Source organism: Nicotiana attenuata, unplaced genomic scaffold (genome assembly GCF_001879085.1).
Source record: "Nicotiana attenuata strain UT unplaced genomic scaffold, NIATTr2, whole genome shotgun sequence".
NCBI classification, from domain to species: Eukaryota; Viridiplantae; Streptophyta; class Magnoliopsida; order Solanales; family Solanaceae; genus Nicotiana; species Nicotiana attenuata.
The window spans coordinates 83,531-88,866 of NW_017670772.1; the positions used below are offsets into that span (position 1 = coordinate 83,531).

The following is a 5,336-nucleotide window of genomic DNA, read 5'->3' on the forward strand; positions in this document are numbered from 1 at the left end:
TTAGACGGGTTCTAGAAAGGCATATAGGAAGGAATGGAGAAATCCGGAATGAAGAAATCGAATATGAAAGAAAAGACAAAGAAATGAGAGAATATCGGATTCTATTTCTTTGGATCTGAGCTGAATCTTGTCTATTTCAACCCCCCTAGATTCGGATTCTACTTTTGAGCCTTTCAACAATTAACCAATTTAACCTTTCGAATATGTATTCCGTATTCAAATTCGGTTGAACGAGAGGAGAAAAAAAAAGAGGAGATAGAATCCAATTCTTTTAGATACTTTATCTAAGAAACTCTACCCATCTAGAACATAGATGGGGTATATCTCGCCAAACTGGATAAAGCTATTATTCTAATCTAGACTCTAAAAGAATATGTATGTTGATTCATATCAATTAATTAGAAATTAATTCGAGGGAAGAGAGACCCATACAAATTAATCATGTGCCAGGAACCAGATTTGAACTGGTGACACGAGGATTTTCAGTCCTCTGCTCTACCAACTGAGCTATCCCGGCTATTCCCAATGTAGTATCCTCATTTTATTAGAGAACTGGGGTCTATGTCAATTACAAGGACAAAAGTAGATTAAAAATTTTATCAAAGCCGGGGAATTTCTTCGATCTTCAAAAAGATGACTTTGTAAGTTTCAGTATGAGTAATGATATTGATAGGGAATCATTCAACTAGGGATTCCTTGCTCAAAGATGCTCATTTCTATGTGTATCATATATATCACAAGACTTGTGATAAGAGAAAGCCATTTACGCTCAAATCCATTTCTAAAAGAATAGAGTGAATGAGAAAGATAAGGAATTTTGAACCGCTAAGGAAAGGGGGTCGGATAAATAGTTGGGGGGTGAAATAGTCTTTTTGGGGATAGAGGGACTTGAACCCTCACGATTTTTAAAGTCGACGGATTTTCCTCTTACTATAAATTTCATTGTTGCCGGTATTGACATGTAGAACGGGACTCTATCTTTATTCTCGTCCGATTAATCAGTTCTTCAAAAGATCTATCAGACTATGGAGTGAATGATTTGATCAATGAATATTCGATTCTTTCTTCAATGTAGAATCGATTCACACCAATTCTTCTATTTTTTATAGAAAAAATACGGATTCAGGTCATCATTAATCATTTGATATAGTATTCAATACGTATGTATATACGTTTATCCTTCACTTCATTCTTTTTCTTTCTGAAGTTTCGATGTAAAGATTCCTCTACCAACGCATTTAACTCCATTTGTTAGAATAGCTTCCATTGAGTCTCTGCACCTATCCTTTTTTTCTGAATCTTTGTTTGTTTTCGTAAAACAGGATTTGGCTCAGGATTGCCCATTTTTGTTAATTCCAGGGTTTCTCTGAATTTGAAAGTGATCACTTAGTAAGTTTCCATACCAAGGCTCAATCCAATTAAGTCCGTAGCGTCTACCGATTTCGCCATATCCCCCTTTCTTTTTGAGATTAGGATCTCATTCTGATGTCATTCCTTTTTCTTTTTCTTTCATTTATACTGGAACCATTGAATTCATTAGATACCGATTCCTATCTCGAAAACGTGTTTTCTCCTCTTTGATTTTCTTAACTATCTTCTATAGGAGACCTTTTTTTGTCCAATCAAAAATGATTTTATCATTTCGGAATCCGCAATTCAATATAGATGGATATATACCCCATCTATATGTCTCTCTTCCTGCCATTTTGCCATTCAATTTGGAATACTTGAACGGTCGATCGTTTTTTTTTTANCTTCACTTTCGACCTGAAAGCGGAGGAATGTCTCATTAGTTATAACTAACCATTCCATTAAACAATTAGAATTTGAAATAAATATAGAATGAGAGATATATATGATATAGAATCAAATATAGAACTGTAATAAAAAATCAAAAGGATTTCAAATGACAAAAAAGAATGATAAAGATTAAGACCCCATTCCTGCACTTCCACTATCTTCTTAGACTTGAGTTCTGCCCCTCTTGTGTGAGCCTTGCCTTGGGACCCATGAGCTCCCTCTGAACTTAGACACATAAGGGCTGGCCCTTCCACACTGCACTACTCTTTATCTGGTTTTATTGAACCTGGGTGTAAGCACTGCCCGGGGTTCCTTGAGACCCTTAGGGAACTCTGACACACCCAGCTCCGAGAAAGGCTTTGAAACAAGTGGTATTTGAGGCATTTTCTTCCATAACTCAGAGAGGAAGTCAGAATCAAGCTTCCTATGGTTGTAATTTCCCTTTTTTATGTATTTTCTTGATGTAATTCAGCAACTGGTCTGTAATAATTTGTAATAAACATCTGGGGTTGGCTAGTGAAAAAGGGATGGGTAATTATGCATGCTCAAGGGTAGAAAACATGCCTATAGGGTTTGTGTTTTAAATGATTCAATTCTGCATTTAGAAAGCATGACTATAGGACTGTTTTACATCCCGCATGTTCGATTCTGCATTTTAGATGCCATGCCTATAGGGGTTCATTTAAAATTCTGCATGTTCAACTTCACACCTAGATAACCTGCCTATAGGACTTTATTCTGCAAGTAATTTTTTACCACTTAGACATCATGCTCTAGGATCTAAACGGCTATAAATGAGTATCATGTTTATAAGGTTAAAATCAGTATAATGTATAGAGATCATGCCTACAGGAATTCCCAAGTGAAAACCTACCTCTTTCCATTTCTCGTATAACTAGATATCATGTCTATAGGAATTAAACCAGCAACACCAGATATCATGTCTATAGGAATTAAAATCAGCAACACTAGATATCATGTCTACAGGAATTAAAACCAGCAATAATGGATACCATCATCTGTAGAATCTGAGACTAGTCTAATTTAAAATCAGTCTATCCCGAACCAGTTTTTTTATAATTTAATCCCCTATTTAACACGATTTAGCAAGCATGCCTATAAGATTTTAAACCGCTCATTTTTAAGTTTGTTACTACTTTGCCACATTCTGAATCCGTAATAGATACCATGCTCATAGGATTCTGCCCCAAACATTTAGGCAAACCTTAGGTAATAACAATAAATAAAACTGAGCCCTTTTCTTGTAATTAATAATTGCCACAACCAGCAGGCATGCCTGATTCGGACTTCTTATCTGAGTTATGTAATAAATTGGTCTGCTTCAACAACTTAAACTCCCTTTTTGTCTTAATATTTTCAGACCCTGCTTGTTGTTTGAGTCATGCTATTTGATTGCTTTGTTTGAGGAGGTATATATGAGCCTTTAGTGTTTACGTGCTTCCCCTTTTAATGTGCAGTCCTATGTGTTTTGCATGTCGCCTTAGATTTTTCACCTATAAAACTCCAAGTCATCCTAATACCCCTCCCTTTTAGGAATAGTAGTCCTAAATGCCTCCGGGACTGATAGGAATGGGGCGGGTAATAGTAGGCAATAGTGGTCGAGACCAATCCGCGCTATAGTAACTTAACGGGGTGGGAAGGGTAGATATGGATATGATGACCGGTGCGCTAATACCGCGTGTAGCCCCTCTTTTGAGGAGTGATTACCGGGTATTGCATTGTTGTGATCCATATTATGAATAAACCTAGGACCCCCTTCCCCTTTTCTTTCTTTGTCTTTAAAATATTATGACTTTTTTTCAAAATCAGCCCTTTTATAACTGCTCTTTCACACTTTGTTTACTTTCAAGGATTTGTGTATTAAAATCCCCTCTTATTTGAGCCTTATCTGCTTACATGTTAATTGCACCAAATTCACAAAGAATTGTCTGGCCGGGAACCACACTAGTGGATCCTGAGGGGTGCCTAACACCTTCCCCTTAGGATAATTTCAAGCTCTTACCCTATCTCTGGTTATCAAAAAATGTAGTTATAGTGAACCTTATAGGTGTTCTAATGCACCCTAAATCATTAGGTGGCGACTCTTCAAAATGCAAAACCCAGTTCCCAAAAGGAACGAGTTGCCCCATACCCCAAAATGTCATAAACCCGATTCTCCCGACACAAGGAGGGAGAAAAGGGGGGCGATAGCATGGAGACTCTGCTGGGGATTTTTTTAGGCTTTTACCATTTCAGATTGTTCTTGTGAATTTGTCCCTTCCCTTTATATGCAATCACTTGTTTAAATTCCTTTAAGCGTTTAATTTCTTTTCAAAGGCAAAACTGACTTATCTTCTTCGTTTCTTTTCTTTATTACTGTTTTAAATTATAAACTGCTGTATTTACTGCTTTCTTAACGTACAAATACATGACAACATACTTTTAATTAATGCATAATCATGCTCAACATCATATTCCACTCGTGCCAAACAAATACCATAGCAATGCTTATAATGAGTGGTTGCGCTCTTCCTATATTATTACCCCCTGAATTGGGAAAGGCATATTTGCGGTAAAACCAGTCGATCAACGGTGTAGTCGATGGTTCCGTGCCTTTCACCCTTGAGTTGTCCGCTCAAGGGTACCAGTCTAAAACCCCATAGAAACCTTACTCCGTTTAAATTGTGCATGCATCATGGTCAAACCTAGCCGGATCAGTTATGTTGTCCACATAATGATCCTTTAAGATAACCCTGTCCAAAGTCCACTGGGTTTCCCTAAACCCAAACGGACACCATCACGTTCTGTGCATTTATTTGGAGAACTAAATGCCTAATGCTAATTGTTGATGTTAAATAGTCGAGTCTGGTGGAGGTAGGGTCTGACCCTTCTGTTTTGCAGATAATGAGGCACGAAATCCCCAGATTCGGCATGGTTACCAACATCCACCCAAGACTGCTAAGCTGGTGGGGAGATCTTCACTCTAGTGATCAAACTCTCGTTTAAAAATATCTAGGAAATCTACCTTCCCTCCTGGAGATCCAACCCAATATCAAGAGGGTCGAAGACTGCCAAAATGCTGAAGGAACCGAAGGCGGATATCTGGCCAGGGCCTACCTATTGCTGGGACTTCGCGAGTTGGGGAAGCTGTTCGACGGAGCAAAGGATGCCGAATCTGGGGAGGGTCCTTCTGGGACCAAATAAATAGGAGTTATCTTTTTCGCTTTATAAAATGTAATAAGGCCAATGGCCATTCGTGATTTTATTTCTTGCTTATTTAGTGTCATTTTGGGATTCGTCTATTTTTTATCAATAAGATGAAGCATTTGGCATTCTAAATTCTCCAAATCAACTTGTCGCTAGGCCTACCTCGGGCACAAAGAGGTCCCCAAATTAGGACACGATTTACATTCCCGCACTATGTGTTTAAATATTGCAATACTCCTCACTAACTTAGTTACCTTTTTGTTTTTGTTTTTTTTACTTTTTGTTTTTATTCCCCTTCCCAAAGGTTAGTTCGTGCACTCTGGCAACAT

General features: G+C 37.8%; 1 non-coding gene across 1 annotated transcript; it reads right to left on the reverse strand.

Annotated features, from left to right (window-relative positions):
- Positions 1–444: 444 nt before the first annotated feature.
- On the reverse strand, positions 445–517 carry TRNAF-GAA. The gene has a single exon. It is a non-coding gene; the product is annotated as a tRNA-Phe (tRNA).
- Positions 518–5,336: the final 4,819 nt, after the last annotated feature.